The 19,071-nt window shown below is 43.8% G+C and overlaps 3 protein-coding genes and 1 long non-coding RNA gene across 7 annotated transcripts in view; 3 read left to right on the top strand and 1 right to left on the bottom strand.

Annotated features, from left to right (window-relative positions):
* The window catches only part of LOC110013798 (gastrula zinc finger protein XlCGF28.1), a 989,290-nt gene that overhangs the window by 172,036 nt on the left and 798,183 nt on the right, over nt 1-19,071 (top strand). The window lies entirely within an intron of this gene.
* LOC101169839 (NLR family CARD domain-containing protein 3) overlaps nt 1-19,071 on the bottom strand; it is a 1,010,604-nt gene that overhangs the window by 324,645 nt on the left and 666,888 nt on the right. The window lies entirely within an intron of this gene.
* LOC105355408 (NACHT, LRR and PYD domains-containing protein 12-like) overlaps nt 1-19,071 on the top strand; it is a 768,227-nt gene that overhangs the window by 396,023 nt on the left and 353,133 nt on the right. The window lies entirely within an intron of this gene.
* Nucleotides 5,492-6,650, top strand: LOC111948750. The gene is made up of 3 exons (XR_002874728.1): nt 5,492-5,597; nt 5,704-6,326; nt 6,410-6,650. It is a non-coding gene; the product is annotated as an uncharacterized LOC111948750 (long non-coding RNA).

Here is a 19,071-nt window from a genome sequence, read left to right as displayed (position 1 = left end):
CCGCCGCCTCCTTGACCTCGGCATTCCTACAACTCCCCCCACAGTGAGCACTGCCTGGAGATGCACTTTTCTGAAGCTGCGTTCGGAGTGTATAACAGAGGGTTACATTTTGTTTTTTGAAAATAACATGGGAGTAAGTGGGGGAAAAAATTGAGCAAAACTCAATTTTAGGCCTAAAAGAATTCTTTCTACGATCATTTTCACAATATTGCTCGCCATTGTAGTTTAATTTTAGGTTGAGGTTGTGAGGGGCTGTAAGCTATTTGGAGACTGTGTAAACTAATGGTTGATGGGAAGTCAGGGCAGGCTTATGCTGCACCAATAGTCCCGCCCACAACTTAGAAGTGAGTTTCCAATGAACTACTGCTGCTCTGTCCAATTTGTGTGTTAGAAAAGACAAATGTTTGTTGATTTTGGCTTAAAATGGCATAAACACAACTAAAAGACCACTGGGAATGCTTTTAAAAAAGTTCTAAAGATGATTCATATTGAAAAATTCACATCAAACAAGCTGAGGGAGGGATTTATTATTTTTCTCTTACTGCTGTTTAGTAGCACGAACTGTAGTTGGTAGAGGTGTGAAATGTTACGCAGCCCAGCCAGGCCTCCGGTCCTTGAGCAGTTCTCAAGAAGCGCATGGATCTGGATGACATTGCTGCATGAGTCTGCTCAGATTCTTCTGGTAGGACCCGCCGACCCAGCAGGCCAACAGAGGTTCTCTGATGGTAGCTAGACTGGTTGATCGATTAATCGCACATCTGGCGCTCAGTGTAGTTAAACACGCATTTGCACTGTGTAGGGCTAGGCGATATAGAATTTCTTTATATATCACAATATATTTTTTCCATTTCTGGCTATTACAATATATATCACGATATAAAGCATTACCGTTAAAACGGTATATATAAAATTTGTCAAATTTGAACGTTCTACTCAAGAGAAATGTTTAATTATCAGCAGGTGGTATATATTTAAATATACATTTCCTGTCATCTTTTAAACATAGCAGATGAACTGCAAACTTTTTCAGATAACTAAGACTGAAAATTCAAACAAAAGTTTTCAAGTTTCAAAAGAGAACAGAAATATAACACTAAACTATTTGATGAGTTCCTTTAAAACACAAAACATTATTTCTACAAATAAACTCTAATATTTTTAAGTTTTACAGAACAAACATCCAATTGACAAACATTTTTGTCAACATTCTGTGAATAGACTAGGAACTAAAAGCCAATTCTCTTCTGTTGCTGCTGTGCAGGTCTGACCTTTGTTGTTTTTGCTGGAGAATCATTGTTTACTTCAATCTGAGATTGAACATGCTTCGGGCCTCTGCTTCAGGTGAGAAAAAAGATTGATGGTATTTCCAAAAATTGTATATTCACAAGAACCTGTTTTAAAAATCCAACTCCCATATATCATCTTTCACAAGAACATTGACTTATATATTACCTCACCTAAATTAATGAAAAGTAAAAATGCAAGAACAATTAAAAAAATTTTTGTGTACAATGACTTAGGTGATTAAGAAGAAGAATAAAGGGCAAAGCCAGAGAAGATGACAAACTGGTGAAAGCTGAAAAAGGACTGTTGCATGACTTTAAAGGCCCGTACACACCGGGACGAATATTCGCCAGCGTTTTTCAACACGTTTTTGTGTTCACACCCAGGCGATTGTCGCTGACGATGAGCCGAGGGAACATACAATTTCATTCCCTGACATTAGATGGCGCTTAATATAAAACAGAAATACTCCTGTACACAAGGTGGCGCTGCGCAACTTTACGCTTCTTAAAGTCGCTTTTCACTCAGAAGAAGAGAGCAAGTATTTACGCGCTTGTCAGAGTCATACAAAGAAAACATGAATATTTCCAGCACCAGTTGCTCCAGTTCCAGCGATGAAAAAATTATTGTTCTGTTGAATGATGAAAGACGCCGATTTTGGGTACATCCCATAGTTACGAGAAAAAAAACGACATGGGGAGTTTTATCGACTGGTCCAAGGGCTGAAAATGTATCATGAGCGTTTTCGGGGATATTTTAGAATGTCCGTCCTTATTTCTTCGCGGCTGTGTGGATGCAACTTGGCGTCTATCTTCTTCGCTGGTATGTGTGCTCAGAAAGGCAGTTTTGTGTTTGAGCGCCCCCAAGTTGTGTTTTGCTGTAACTTCAGAAGCTCCAGACACGTGTGCAAAAGCGCCCTTCTCATTGGTCGTATAGTTTTTGACGCGGCGCGTCAAACCAAAAAAACGAACGTTTTAAAAAAAAAAGACGTTTTTACGCGTGACGTTTTTCGCGTCGGTATGCACACTCACATTGGTGCCCTTTGTTTAGTCACGAGGCGTTAAACGTCGGCGAATATCGCGCGCGAAATTCGTCCCGGTGTGTACGGGCCTTAAGAAGCAGCTGAAACAGGCTCTGGCTGGTCAGGGGGTACTCCCAGATGACTGGATAGCTACAACTAATGTGATCAAGTAGATAGATAGGAGTGTACTTGGTGTGTCATCAGGAAAGTTGATATGGGGACTTGGTGGTAGAATGAGAAGGTGCAGGAGCAAGAGGCTAGCCAAAAAGAAATTGGAAACTGAGAGGAATGAGGAGAGGGAACAGGACTAGGTGAAAGTAGATAGGACTAGAAGGAGCTGCATTTCCAGAAGAAAATGCAGGGTTGAATGCTGTATTGCTGAATGAAAGCAGAAATATGATGAAAAAGCTGAACATTGTAAAAGTAGAATGTCTAAAATAGGTCAAACATTGTAGAAGGAGTTAAGCATTAAAGCTGAAATTGTTGAAAAAATGGCTGAAATGTCCTGGAAAATCCTGGAATATTTTGAAAAGTTAAAGGACCAAAAGTCAAAGATGAACATTGTAAAAGTAGAATGACCAAAACAGGTCAAAATTTGTAGACGGAGTTAAGCATGAAAGCGGAAATTGTTGAAAAATTGGATGTACTGTTGAAAATTTGAAGATGATGCTAAAATGGCTAAAAGTGCTAGCATCAGCATCATCAACTGACTCAAAAAACACATTGTTTGAGAGTATCATATTGGTAAAAGCTACATGTTCTAAGTTGACACAAAATCCACTTTTTTCAAAATGGCGGCTTTTCTATTAATTTTATCTCCATAGCAACCGTTTTATGTTTGGGTCGCCTGGGGATAACGAACAAATCGACGTCAGTTTCAGACAAATCGGAAAAAGTAAACCTTTGGACATCCTTAGCAACGAAGTATGTTTGCTAACCACGCCCACATTCCATATATGTCCAGATCCAGTGAATTTCTATATGTTCAGTTCCAGGCATGGATGAAGTTTATTGCAATATTTGCTTCAGATTTTGTCATAAAATGGCCACCAAACAGTAGGTTGTGTCGACATCCCATAATGATTTTATAGTCCAAAGCCTTGTGATTAGGGATGGCCCGTTTGACACGGGGCTTCGGCGCGCGGTTCACCTTCATGAAACAGAGTGTTTCGGCACAATGTTTCAAAGCGTGTGTCAACCAGCGCAGATCACGTGATTGATGACATATGACACGCCAAATGCATCACTCACCTGAACCAGGTTTCAGATCTCAGGTGTGTTTGATCAGAAGGGCGCGCTGTTGTCTATAAATACAGATGAATCCCAAACAACGTTTCCCAACCAGTTCTGTTGTTTCCCGTGTATCGTAAGAATCAACGTCATGGCACCCGGTAAAAAACGTTCTGTGGCTTGGGATCATTTCAACTTGACTTCTCCAAATAAGGTAATACACTATTAACGTTATTTTATTAGTAGCCATTGCTGATTGTGTCAGTTTTATAGGTATGTCTGTCAATTGAAAAGAATCATTTTTATTCTTTCCTTTTTTTTTTTTAGGTGCAATGTTTGATTTGCAAACATGAATTTGCATTTAATGATAGTACATCCTCCATGATGCGACATCTCCGCTCCGTTCATCATGTTGAAACTCCGCAGTCGGCAAATCAAGCCTTCAATCCACCTTGTATTGGTAATAAGAATATATCCAACTAATGGCACACTAAGAACTGAAACAGATAGCTCAGTGGAAAAATCAGTGACATGTGAATGCTGAGGTTCCGGGTTCGAGGCTCAGCTTCTACAATTAATATTTTTTTTTTTCTTCATATGTATATTTTGCAGTGTCAAGAAAGCAAGAACTTGATTCTGCATTGGTGGATATGATTGTAATGGATGCACAACCATTTTCAATTGTTGAAGACAAAGGCTTCTGTTGGGTTCAAACAACCTGCAACATCATAACAATTCAAAAAGGAAAGAAAGACCAACGGACAAAGGTACCTTTACGAGGAGAGCAGACAGAGATCTACCCAGTAAACAATCTCTCTCCACTCTGGCGCAAATTCTGCTGCCTCCTCTTTTAATAAGTTGATTTGGGTTGTCCCTAAGTTACACATGCGCTGAGCTCTAAGGAGGGGAAACAGATAAAAACACAGCTGCAGCGCTATCAGAAAGCATTTATTACAACATGTCCATCCTTCCACAGTCTTTTCAAAACATCTCTGGACCTGCAAAGCCGTTTCTCACAGATAAACTAACACAGAGCGTCCTTCGATTCATTTTAGACACAGCTAACACAGGTTCTCAGGAGAATGCTGAAAAGACGCAAAGATAAACATTTTCTCCCAAGGGTGTCACCTCCACCTTCCTGTGAAACAGATTTGGACACACACAGACACTTCTGCAAACATGATTAAATCACCTATACATATATAGCAAGGTGATGCATAAAATAAGCAAATATGAGATAACCTATATACATTATTCCAACAGCTTCAAGGTAAGGTGGCTAATATTATATAGCATTTACATTATTTATGTTTTTGTGTACATAATAAGCTGTATTTTATTTGTCACTATTAGGCTTTTGTCAACCTTTTGGACCCATCCTACATAATTCCTAGTAGGAAGGCCTTGAGGACAATGGTGGAGGAGAAGTACAAAGCCAAAAAGGAGAAGGCTTTAGATGTGGTTAGCAGGGCCTCTGCTGTCAGCCTTACAGCAGACATGTGGACATCCATTAACATGGACGCTTACTTGGCTGTAACATGCCATTTTATCACCGAGGAGGTAGGTATCCCCTGCTTTGTGCAATGCTTTGGTTTATGTATCTCAGTTTGACTTTGTTCATTCTAGGTGGAGCTGGCCTCTGTGGTCTTGGGGGTTCTGAAGTTTCCCCAAACCCACACTGCAGCTCACTTGGCTGAGGCCAAAAATCTTCTCATGGAAGAATGGGGAATTAAAGGGAAGGTGCGAGCCAGATCAATAAAGTACAAAATCATTCATCAATATGGCCTCCCAATACCTAATATACATGATTTGTGAACATGTAATCTTTCTTCCTGGTTACAGACTGTGCTCCCAACATGGTTGCATGTGCTAATATATATCTGCTTCGGCACATAATGTGTTTTGCACATATGCTTAATTTGCCCAAACTCCTGAACTAGAGGATATCCAAAGTAAGGGGCGTAGGATTGTCGGTCTTTTTAAATCCAGCACCACAGCGAAGGAGAAGCTGTCAGAGATGCAGCGACAGCTGGCCAGGCCAGAGCACAAATTAATACAAGAGGTGAAACATTTTCTTTTTTTTAAATCTAAGATTTTACATGTTTTTGCAGTTGTTTATTGTGTTACTTTCTTCTCTCCTTTAAAATGTGCTTGCTGTCTTATCTTAGGTGGAAACAAGATGGAACAGCACATTTAATATGTTGGAAAGGTTGTTTAAGGAGAGAGAGCCACTGGGGGCAGCTCTGGCCACCCTCCATACAGACCTTCCTCCACTCACCTCAGAGGACTACCAGGCCATACACCACTGCTTGAGCATTCTTTCACCGTTTCAAGAGGCCACAGTTGAGCTTTCGACAGAAAAACGAGTGTCAGCATCCAAAGTCATTCCCATGGTCAAAATGCTGAAACATTACATCTCAAGCAGGTGTGGTCAGATCACACACCCACTTGGTGAAAAACTGGCCACTAACTTGAAGAACAATCTCCATGAGAGGTTTTCAGCTCTGGAGAAGGTCACTGCTCTGTCAATGGCAACCTTGTTGGACCCAAGGTTTAAAGAGCTGGGGTTCTGCAGCCAAGGCTCTGCCCACACGGCCATAGAGCGACTCACTAAAGAGTGTGCTGCAACAATGCAGGCGCTACTTCCAGAGGCACAGCCACAGTCGCCACCTAGAGAAGGTCCTTCAAGTTAGCAGGAAGATGGTGGTCTCTGGGCCCTGCTGGACAGGCATGTGGGGGTTCAGCAGCAGGTGACCAGCACAACTGCCAGTGCAACAGTGGAGGTTCAGAGGTACAGTAAAGATTAGAATCCTCATCATAACTTCTGCTCATTTTAGACTGGTGCATGACAATAGGCTATTAATGTCCTTCTAGGTACTTAAAGGAACCTCACATCCCAAGGACTCAGGACCCACTGAGATACTGGGTTACCCACAAGGTTTTATACCCACATCTCTACAAGCTGGCAATGAAGTTTTTATGCACACCAGCTTCATCTGTGCCTTGTGAGAGGATCTTCTCCAAGGCTGGCGAAATCGTCAGCCAAAGACGAAACAGGCTGAAGCCCAGCACAGTGGAGAAAATTCTGTTTTTAAATAAAAATCTATAACATGTATCCCACCCAGTCATGTTAGACCCTGGTTCACAATCACTCATTCTCACTTTATACATGGCATTCACAATGTAACACAAGCACTTCTCACAAATCTTCAAACATTGTCTTTGTTTTATTTCCACACTGAAGTGTTACAAGGGCAAGGAACTTAGTGGAGTAGATGATATATGTCCTGTCTGCCACCAGATGCCGCTGTTCTGTGTGGTTTCGAAGCCCCAAATGCTTCATTCATTTTTCTGGCACATTTACACGTAGCCCCATGAGAGCTTCATGGGGCTTCGATTCCCATCCCTACTTGTGATCATTTTAATGTTTGAACGGTGTCTCGAGCTACAAGTATGTTGAAGTTATATTGGTTGAAAGAAAGGTTTCAAATTTACAAAAACACAAAATGGCTGCTAAACAGTCTCCATCCCATAATGATTTCAAATCTCGATATCGTAATGCAAAGCACTGATCATTTGACAGTAAAAGTGCAGACACCTTCTCCAGTAGGGGGTATCCTGTCAAATGCTGAACCTCATGATTAGTTCTCTCATCTATGCATCTGCCATTAATCTTAGCACACTTATCCGTGTATAATGGAGACACATACTGATCATCAGCTAGCTAGCTAGCTAGCTAGCTAGCTAGCTAACTAGCCGAATGACACAGCTTTACATTGTCATTTAACCACTAACATATGTGATGTAACAACATGATAGTCACTTCTCGTAACAGCCACCTAACTCATGGTTTGGGAATCAACACTTTCCCATGAGCCTTAGCGGCCGTGGGCGGGGCTAAGGCCCGGGTCCCGACGCTTGTCCACAAGATGGCTGGAGCACATATTTGAACTGCAGCTTCCAGCTACGAGGAGGAAAATAAAAAATACATCAAAACTAACTTAGATTTGCTCCCACTGTTTTTTCTAACATACATCGAGTGTTTGTGTGTGTGCTTTAAGCTGCTGTGATCATTTCAACGTTTGAATGGTGTCTCTAGCTAAAATTGTGTGGAAGTTGTAAGGGTTGGAAGAATCTAAGGTTGTCAAAGATTGAATGCTGTACTGCTTAATGAAAGCTGAACTTGCTGATGAAATGGCTGAACTGTCCTGGAAAATCCTGGAAAATCTTGAAAAGTTAAAGGATAAAAAGTCAAAGCTTATGAGTAATACCACCTGAAAGAAAATTCTTCCATGTAACAAAATATAATTGAGTTAGTGGAACTGAATTTTATCAGAAAAGGCAAGGTAAAAAAGAATGCAGTAGCAGTTAGAAGCCAGCCTCAAACTCAGAACCTCAGCATTATAAACCCACTTACCAAGCCACTGAGCTAACACTTTTGTGACAACACAATGCAGCCGGTATAAATTAATCAGGCTTGTCTTGTATCGTCTTATTGGGAGAAGCCGAGTTGAAACGATTTCATGCCACAGTTCGTTTTTTACGTGGAAAAAAACCAACATAAGTTTTCACTTTTGAAAAGTCGAAGGATTTGAAGGACCAAAAGTGGTGGTAAAAAAAATTTTGGAGGTAAAAAAATTGTAGAAGGAGTTAAACAAGGCCCGAAATTGTTGAAAAAATGGCTGAATTAATGAAAATTTGAAGATTTGAAGGAAAGGAATGAGCTGAACTGTTTCATACAATGGCTAAAGTAAGTAAAAACATGTAAAAGAAGTTAAGCACAAAGATTCTCTATGTATTTTAATGGAGCAAAAAATCCTGGAAAATCCTGGAATATCTGAAAAAGTTCAATGATTTGAATGACCAAAAGTAATAACTGTAATAAGTTGAAAGAGCTCAACATTTTAAAAGTAAAATGGCAGAAAATTTTTTTATGGGTCCGAACCGGGTGTCGAACCGGGCACTTCGTGCACCATAACTTCCCAATGCATTTTAATAGGGCAAAAATTCCCGGAAAAACTGGAATAGCTTAAAAAGTACAAGGATTAGAAGTACCAAAAGTCATAGCACCCATAAGCTGAAAGAGCTGAACATTTTAAAAGTTGGATGGTTAAAATGGGTTAAAAATTGTAGAAGGAGTTAAGTGTCAAAAAACGCTGGAAGATGAGCGTAATAAATAAAGAGAAACAGGAAAACAAAGGGTTGAATGCTTTACAACATTCTACCAAATATAATGTACTGACGAGTGTCCTTAATGTAATAGAAAGATAGATATAATACTTTGAAGACTTGATAAATGTAGAAAATGAGAGAGAACAAAGAATAGGAGAGATGAATGTTGTGGAGCAGGAAGCAAAGATTACTGTATTTTTACAATGTCTTAGTGTGGCTGAATGAGGTTTACGTAAAGAGACCAGATGGTTTTTTCCACGCGTCACAGTCTCTGTTAATCTGTGACTCCACGTACGCACATCTCACAGTTGCTGTGAAAAAACAAGTGAAGCAAATTAACTCAGAGCTTGCTGTCATTTCGGGAGGCTTGACAATTGAACTCCAACTGCTGGACATCGGTGAAAACGGGGCGTTCAAAGTGAGGTTGCGAACGGCGTGGGAGTGATGGATGACTCTTGGCGAACACTAAGACTGGTGCTGATAGGCACTTGGTCCTGATGATATGCCTGTGGAGGTGGAAGTGTCTAGGAGAGACAGCAGTGGAGTTTTTGAATGGGTTCTTCAACAGAATCTTAGTTATTGAAAAGATGCCTGTGGAAGTGAAGAGAAGTGTGATGGTGCCCATTTTTAAGAATAAGGGAGACGTGAAGAGTTGTGACAACTACAGAGGGATAAAGCTGATGAGCCATTGTGATGGTGTAGCACTGTCAGCTGGTGGCTGCGCTCACACTCACAGACGTGCGCGTGGACGCGCACATGTAGGCACGCAATCACACCATTCATCTGCTTTGACTTACTTTTCTCTCCATCCCTGTTCCTCTACAGGTATCCCTGGGGGTACACGAGATTGCCGACTCTTATTCGTCGAAGGAAGTAGAGACCGAGCCACCAGGTCATGTGACTCACCTGACAGTGTTTGTATTTTTATTTTGAAGGGAAATTATTGAGATTTTTGTAAATAACAGATTTTGCTTCTTTGGATGAAAATGTTTATTTTTGTATGTTTATTTCTGTTTTGGAAGACAATGTAAAGCTCTTTGTTTATTGAACTAATGAAGAGCAATGCCCAGTAGGACGGGCTTATCATTTAAAAAAGGGAGGTGTTACAGGAAATGATGAGGGATGTTTAGCGATGATCTGATCTTGTGTGGAGCAGTTGATGCGCTCTGTTTCCTTTAATGAAAAAAAGAAAAACTCTCACCTTGGCTCCTCTGCATTCATTTTCTTTTAAATTTACTGCTAACAATTATTTCTACATTTTCCGAGCTTTTAAATGGTTTCTCTGATGCAGTGATTGAGTTAAAAGGATGCCAGAGTGAACACTGCATAGAAAGAAACAGTTTTACCTGTGTGCTTTTTTTTATCCTTCTGATATGATAAACTCTTTGCCACAATTGTCAACACCAAAAAAGTAAAAAAGTAAAGTTGACTCATTTCAACCTGTGTGTACCAAACTATATGAATTTCCCTTATTAATCCTTGTGCTATTTTAGATGACCCCACCCTTGCATTGACGTGTTCTTCCTACCCAGACAAAGGTGGACAAAGGTGAAGAGGATTTCATGGAATCCATGGACACCAGTGAAGATCACAAATCATTGAAAAAAAAAGGTTCAGCGCACTGTCTAGATGACCCAACTCCCTATGTTAAAGTGCCTAGGATGGCACAAGGGCTAGAGGAACTCTGCTCAGGTGCACACAAAGAGATAAGCCAAAGCCATCTGAGGCTGAAAATAAATCCTCACCTTCTTACTGAACTAAATTGAAAGGAAAGGAGAAGCAGTGGTTAAAAAAAACTTTATTCTGTGCCGCTTTTTTTTTTCTTTTAAGACCGGGGCTAAAAGTAAGTAAGTATTGCTTACTTGTATAAGTATTGCTTACTTGTATAAGATCTGGGGGGTATTCCAGGAAGCATGTTTAAACTAGCCTGACTTAAACCCTGAACTCTGGCTGAAATCCGCCTGAACTCGCTTACTCTGGGTATGTCGGTTCCAAAAGACCGGATATGAGTTGGCGTAATTACACTCAACTTGGTAACCCTGGGTTAATGCACGTGCACAGCAGGTACATAAAGACATTCTCAATGGATCGCCGATTTCCGGAGTCACCATGGAAACGCGTGGAGAAAAAAAAGAGAGCGTTATACTTCAGTGAGAGGAAGTTGGACATTTTAATGACGGCGGATGAAGATTATACGTCCATCAAAAAAGTAACACGGCTGCATCATCAAAAGAAAGAGTTTCTGCTTGTAGTAGAAGAACAGACAAAGTAAATGCACAAGTTTCTGATCTTGTTTCCATTTTCCTTGTGACGCATATATATATAACTTATCCAATTTTGCCAACTTAAATGAATTACTTCTATTGGTAACAAATAATTGAGTTAAATTTATTCAACCTAATTTCTTACGTCTATAAAACTCAATCATTGTTTATACAACTCAAATTTACATATTTATTTAACTAAATGTCCCATTACTCCAATTCAATTAATATTTTTTCCATCTTAAGAAATTATAATTCTTGAACTCTCATATGTTTAAGTTTGAGCCGGCAGATGTACTTATTTGTATAACAATAAAAAGTAAAAAACAATATGCAATCACTGCATTCTATTAAATAGGAATTTTCCAACATTACCATTACATCATTTGATAGTAGGGGTGCTGTCATGGTCGGACTACTAGGGAGACCCAGATGCTGGAACCCGGAAGAAACTCAGGAGGCGATGTAGAATCAGGATGTTTAATAAGGGAAAGTAAGTGGATGTTGTGGACGCTGGAAACTGCTGGGAGTGAGGGAGAGCACCAAGGACGATGCGGGACAGCCTGTGGCGAGGTGGAGCGCCGAGGACGGCGTTCACAGTCTGTGACGTGGTGGAGCGCCGAGGACGGCGTGACCGGCTTGAGGCGAGGCGTGGACGCCGAGGACAGCGTAACCAGCTTGAGGCGAGGCGTGGACGCCGAGGGCGGCGTAATCAGCGTGGAGCGAGGAACCAGCGTGACCAATGGAGAGATGACCTGAAGACGTGAGACAAACGGTAAGTACAGGCTATGATTTACTAGAGCGAGAGTTGCTCAACTTGAGGCCAGGCGTGATCACCGGAGTGAGTATAACGGACTGGCGCTGGATACTTGTGAGGATCTCCCTTAAGAAGGCTGGCAGGGTGATGAGGAGATGAAGATCAGCTGGTTCCAATGAAGGAGCAGGGAGGGGAGGGGTAGCAGCCGGAGGCACCGTGACAGTACCCCCCCCTCAACGATCGCCTCCAGGCGGTCCCGGACGACGATCTGGGTGGGCCGATAGAAGTCGTCGATGAGGGCACGGTCCAGAATAAGGGAGCGGGAGACCCATGAGCGCTCCTCCGGACCGTAACCCTCCCAGTCCACGAGGAACTGAAAGCCCCGGCCCCGGCGGCGAACATCCAACACCCTGCTGGCAGTGTATGCAGGAGCGCCGTCGATGACCCGGGCGGGCGGTGGGGAAGCGGACGGCGGGCACAACGGACTCTCCTGGACGGGCTTCAGCTGCGAAACATGAAAGGTAGGGTGTACCTTCAGGGCCGGTGGGAGCCGCAGCCGCACACAGGAGGGGTTTATGACCTTCTCAACGGGATAAGGCCCGATGTAGCGAGGAGCTAACTTGCGGGAAGTGGCTTGAAGCGGTATGTCCCGCGAAGAGAGCCACACCCTCTGTCCCGGTTGGTAGGCGGGGATGATCCGGTTCCTCCCCTTGGGCCTGGATGACACGGCTCTCGATGTCCCATGTTAAATTCCCCACAATACAGGTAGGGGAAATAATGGGAAAACTTTCTTGGTCATCCCCTGAACTGTAGAGGCGAGATAAGGCGTCTGGTTTGACGTTTCTGCTGCCGGGTCTATACGTGATGGAAAATCTATCGAAAAAAAGGCACCAGCGGGCTTGGCCTGAGTTCAGACGCTTAGCGGAACGGAGGTAGGCCAGATTCTTATGATCCGTCCATACGATGAACGGATGTTCAGCACCCTCGAGCCAGTGGCGCCACTCCTCTAGGGCGAGCTTTATGGCGAGGAGTTCTCAGTTACCGACGTCATAGTTTCTTTCCGCCGCGGAGAGTTTTCTAGAAAAGAATGCGCATGGTTTTAGTTTCCCTGTATTTATCTCACGTTGGGAGAGGACCGCTCCCACGCCTGAGTCGGAGGCGTCGACCTCGACGATGAATTGTCGGCGGGGGTCAGGCTGAATGAGGATGGGAGCGGTAGTTAAGAGGTTCTTAAGTCTGTTGAACACAGAATGAGCTTCAGGGGTCCAGATAAATGGTATATTTATAGAGGTGAGTTGAGTCAAGGGGGCAGCAATGCTACTATAATTCCTTATGAAGCGACGGTAGAAGTTTGCGAAAACCGAGAAAACGTTGGAGTTGTTTCCGAGACTTGGGAGGTTCCCAACTAGTGACGGCTGTGATCTTGGCAGGATCAGGACGGATGTTACCAGAATCGATTATGAAACCGAGAAAAGAAATTGTGGGAACGTGAAACTCGCATTTCTCTGCTTTAACGTATAATTGATTCTCTAGCAACCGAGAGAGGACCTGGCGGACATGGTGGATATGTTGTTCCTGGTTCCGGGAGTAAATAAAGATGTCATCCAGGTAGACAAAGACAAAACGGTTCAGAAAATCACGGAGTACGTCGTTAACAAGATTTTGGAAAATGGCGGGGGCGTTAGTGAGCCCGAAAGGCATCACCAAATATTCAAAGTGACCGAGTGGAGTGTTAAAAGCGGTTTTCCACTCGTCCCCCTCCCTCATACAAACCAGATGATAAGCGTTACGAAGATCTAACTTTGAAAAAACCCGAGCTTCTTAAACAGAGTCCAGAGCAGCATCAATGAGCGGAAGAGGATATTTATTTTTAACAGTAATTTGATTAAGTTCGCGGAAGTCGATACAAGGTCGTAATGTTTTATCCTTTTTCTGAACGAAAAAGAAGCCAGCCCCTACCGGAGACGATGAGGAGCGAATGTGACCCGACGAAAGGGCTTCCTGGATATATTTCTCCATAGAGAGTTTCTCCGGACCCGATAGATTAAACAACCTCCCTTTTGGCAAGGTGGCGCCTTTCAAAAGTTCAATAGAACAATCGTAGGGCCTGTGAGGAGGTAAAGAACCCGCCCTAGTCTTGCTAAACACAGTTCTCAGGTCGTGATAGCAGGGTGGTACCTTTGAGAGATCGATAATCTCAGGATCCGGATCGTTACGAGGAGGGACCGAGGGGATGGCGGAGCGAAGACAGTTGGCCATGCAGGTCGTGCTCCAGTTAGTGACGTGGAGATTAACCCAATCGAACTGGGGGTTGTGGGCGCGGAGCCAGGGAAAACCTAGAATGATGGGAGACTGGGGGGATTTGGTGATGTAAAACTGTATGAATTCGTGATGGTTACCAGACGTGATGAGATGAACGGGCTTAGTGCGATGGGTGATCTGAGTGAGGATCTGGCCTCCTAAACCAGCCGCCTTGACAGGGAGATCCAAAAGTTCTGTGGGAAGGTTGAGATCAGAAACCAGGAGGTCATTGAAGGAAATTATATTTTTGGTCCTCACTTTAGAAGGGTTTCTCTGTCTTATTTTATTACGTTTTCTGTTTTACATATATCACCTTTAGTTTATTCCATAGCTAAAGTGTGTGCTTTCACTGAACTCCGTGCATCCTGACCTCACATTCCTGAGATGTGACCTATGGACAGCAACTGTCAGTCATTCCCCTACAGAGAAGGGGGATGCTGACCTCTCGGGGCACTGACCAGCAGAAATGGAGCCAGCACTCTAATCTAAACCACCTGAAGAATAGAGTGTGTCTGTGAGAACCGCTCTGGATGTCCAGTTCTCAAGAAGAACAAAAGACTGAACTTTGACCCAGAACCTCCATGGATTTCCTGCTGTCAATCTGATTTGTTGTGGACAGGAAGGGACGGAGTTTACTGCAACACTAGGTGTCCCTGTGAAGTCATTCCCTGAGGAGAGGAACTGGTCACGGAGAATGACCCTCTACGATTGGCTGAAGGAGGAGACGGATCATCGATCAGCCAATGCAAGTGTTCCAGGGCGGAGATTCGACGTCATGTTTTCCATGGGAGGAGGGAAACCCGAATTGTCTTTAAAAGTCTGAGCAGAGCATAATTTTATTGTCTTCTTCTCTCTTGTGGCCTTTCATGTAAAACGCCTGTAACTTCTTGCGTTTTGAAGGCCTTCTAAAATGAGGACCCAGATCTGTTTTAATTCTGTCTTAGAACTTCTGTTAGGGAATAAACCTTCTGTAACTTTATCCGGCTGAATCTTGGTCTTTATATCTCTCCCGACTAATAGAACGCGCATGGAAAAATCTCAAAGCGAAAGATATTTTCCAACATCATCAATAAAACTTTGTTCTGAACCAGAGTCAATGAGAGCTTTACCCTCGAAGGTATTTGACAAAAAACTTAGCTTGACAGGAATATATAAAAAAGAACTCTCAGTGGCGAGAGAAGATGGACCCGCCCGCGGCCTGTCGTCTAACGGGGGGTTCGGGTGTTTAAACGAAGCTTACACTGATGAACGAGGTGACCGGTTTGGCCGCAATAGAAACACGCCCCCTCATCTCTTCGTCTCTGCCGCTCCTCAGGAGTGAGCTTAGAATGTCCAATCTGCATCGGTTCCTCTGTGGAGCGTCCGACAGAATCGTGAGACATAACATGAACATAGTTAGCAGCAGGGGATGGAGGAGAAACACTGGTAAAGGGTCTCTTGTCTTGGCGGGGGCGCTCGGCATGACGTTCACGGAGACGCACGTCGGACCGCAAGGCCGCGGTGACGAGCTCTTCAAAAGATCTAGCCTCGGGTTGCGAACATAAATGATCTTTGATCGAGTCATTAAGGGATTGGTAGAACACCCCTTTAAGGGCTATATCCGGCCAACCCGCCTCCACAGCTAGAATCCGAAAGTCTTTTAGATGGTCACTCACGGATTTGTGGCGTTGTTTGAGGGCTAGTAGTCGGCGGGTGGCCTCCTCCTCCTTGCGGGGTTGATCGAAAACCAGCCGGAACTCTCCTAAAAAGCGGTCGAAAGGGATTTGAGAGATGGGATTAGCAGTCAGGTAAGCCTGTGCCCATTGAAGCGCTTTACCCCGGAGAGAGTTCACTATAAGGGTGATTTTGCTGTGGTCTGCATGATAGTGCCGAGGTGCCTGCTGGAAGATCAAACGACATTGCAGGAGGAAACCCCCGCAGGCTCCTACGTCGCCCAGGAAAGGCTCAGGAAGGAGCCGGATGTTTTCGTGAGCTGCATTGTCTGTAGCGGGGCCCGGGCTTCCGGTGGCAGAACACGTGTTGCTGGCTGTGGCGTTAGTAGGTCCTCGGGAGGTTAAATCCATCAGAGCCTGAGAAATACCGTCCAAGCAACGGAAAAGGTCCTGCTGGGCGGCGGCCATCTGGTTGAGGGATTCAGCTTGCCGTCCCAGAGCGATGCCTTGGTGGGTGACGGCCAAGCGGAGTCCTTCCGGGTCAGCTGGGTCTGGGTAATGGCCAGTCCGTTCTGTCATGGTCGGACTACTAGGGAGACCCAGATGCTGGAACCCGGAAGAAACTCAAGAGGCGATGTAGAATCAGGATGTTTAATAAGGGAAAGTAAGTGGACGTCGTGGACGCTGGAAACTGCTGGGAGCGAGGGAGAGCACCAAGGACGATGCGGGACAGCCTGTGGCGAGGTGGAGCGCCGAGGACGGCGTTCACAGTCTGTGACGTGGTGGAGCGCCGAGGACGGCGTGACCGGCTTGAGGCGAGGCGTGGACGCCGAGGACAGCGTAACCAGCTTGAGGCGAGGCGTGGACGCCGAGGGCGGCGTAATCAGCGTGGAGCGAGGAACCAGCGTGACCAATGGAGAGATGACCTGAAGACGTGAGACAAACGGTAAGTACAGGCTATGATTTACTAGAGCGAGAGTTGCTCAACTTGAGGCCAGGCGTGATCACCGGAGTGAGTATAACGGACTGGCGCTGGATACTTGTGAGGATCTCCCTTAAGAAGGCTGGCAGGGTGATGAGGAGATGAAGATCAGCTGGTTCCAATGAAGGAGCAGGGAGGGGAGGGGTAGCAGCCGGAGGCACCGTGACAGGTGGTATATAAACTCATTATCCTCTCCCTCCCTCTCACTCATGGTGCAGAGACTTAAGCAACGTAGGACAAATAACTTGGCAAAACACAGTAAAACAGCTTAACAACTAAACACATTTGGTCAAAGGTGGATATAGATGACCCAAATCACCCAAATGGGTGTATCGTTCTGTGTATTGACAGTATTGATACTACAGTGAAGTCATAGTTTTCTTCCATACATACCGTAAAAAGCTTGATTTTAACTACAGAGTTTATGTAAGTGCAGTGTCTCTCTGGCTACAGTGTTGCCAAAGTGGGCACCAAAAAAAAAACAATTTGAGTAAATATCCACCCAATTTGTGTGGGAAAGTGCCCAATCTGGCAACATTGTCAGTCTGTGTAAACAGCGTACCTCATTTCTCTTGCTGCTGCTCTACTTAGCCCCTCCCCTCCCTGCTTTATCAGGCCACATATTTGCACCAATGGCAGGTTTTTTTTTGTTGTTTTGTTTATATTTATATAGCTATGACCATGTTTCTTTTGTTTACTTTTTCGCTAGTGACTTTGATTTGTTATTAATCCCTTTATTTAAATTTAAATGCTCCTCTCACCCTTCCGTGGGTGGTTTCTCATATAACACAAAGAAAACCGGTCCATCTTCCACTCAGCGCAGTTTCCATCTGTTGGCTCTCATAGTCGTCCAGTGCCCTACTCAGTCTGCGAGTCAGAGATGTCGATGATGGAGATGGAGTCAGCCAGTCCTGCTGGTGAAATTCACAGTACCAGAGAACAACAGCCATGTAGATATTAATAATAATAACAATTGATACTTTATTTATCCAAATGGGGAAATTCTTCTCCGTATTTTTACCCATCCCCTGGGGGGAGCGATGAACTGCAGACTAGCTGCGCTCAGGGGGTGACAGCTGGCTGGGGAGAGCTGGGATTGTTCCACCAACCCTTCAGTTGTTGGACGACCTGCTTTACCGCCTGAGCTAAACTGCCGAAAACACTGAGTGTTATCACAGCCGCTCAGAGGATGATGAAACATCGAAGTGCAGCCGGACACATCCTGAAGTTGTCCTCCTACTGTTTGTTCTCAGAGACAATTTCTTACACACACTAGGAGGTGCTTCACCGTTGGTTTCTTTACCAGGGTTGAGATGGCATGCACCTATTGTATTCCCTCTTTGAAGCTGGGCTGGTGTGTTCATTCAGTACACCAAAGGGTCTTGTGAGTTTGTATTGGCTCATGTGAATCCAAGAGGGTCCCTCTGCGTTGTGGACTGCAGTCAGCGTTGGTGTGGCCACGTCTGCGTTAGGACGGGTTCTCTAGATCTCCTTCAGGAACACCAGTTCTCTGGTTTAGAGCTTTTTATTGACACCAGCTACCCGTGGAGTTAAAAAAGCCTTAACAGTTCTTTGTTCTCACTGATTTGTGCAAAATATTCATGCAGATTTCCCTCCCACAAAATATGAATGGTAAGTAAAACACACATTGGAGCGGTGTCAACTGAGTAGTTGAATTCTGAGTAGTGTTTGCCGTCAGTCTCACCACGTTTAAGCACGCAGACCAGTTTCCGAGGGTCTTCCATGGCGTTAGCTAATTTCTGTTTCATGGTTCCATTCGTTCTTTTTCCACTTTGAGGATGGCAAACTGCATGAAAAAGCTCATGCTTTATTCCATGAGTGGCAATCAGGGTTCTTTACACATTATGCTGAGGAGAGGGTTCCATCGCCGGAGTAGATTATTTCAGGAATCCCAAAAGGTACAAATATTACTGATTTCAGATCCTTGCAGGAGAATTGATGTACCAGATATTGAATGTATTTCCGTCCATTTGTTGAAAAAACATAGAATTACAAGGCAGTATTGGAAATGATCAGCTTTGTTTAACTATCTATAGTCCATGTGGAGATGCTTAAACATCTCGATAGGAGCAGGAAATGATCACTGCCTCATTCTTATAGCACCTTGTCTCTAAAAAAGAATGTTTTCAATCCTACTGAAAACATGTTTGCCAATATCTCCAAAAAGGTCATATTTCTTTGTGGCAATTTTGACATAGATTTGTTGAACCCAAACAATCATACCAAGACAGAAGATTTTACTCATACAATGTACAGTTTAAGCCTATATTCATTAATCAATGAACCGAGCAGAATAACAACAAATAGCACTACCTTGACAGATAATATATCCACAAACTGCCTAGAAAACAGAATAAAAAGTGGATTACGAATGACTGATATCAGTG

Source organism: Oryzias latipes, chromosome 2 (assembly GCF_002234675.1).
Source record: "Oryzias latipes chromosome 2, ASM223467v1".
NCBI lineage: Eukaryota > Metazoa > Chordata > Actinopteri > Beloniformes > Adrianichthyidae > Oryzias > Oryzias latipes.
The sequence above is the reverse complement of the archived record's forward strand: the minus strand, read 5'-3'. Positions and strand labels throughout refer to the sequence as shown.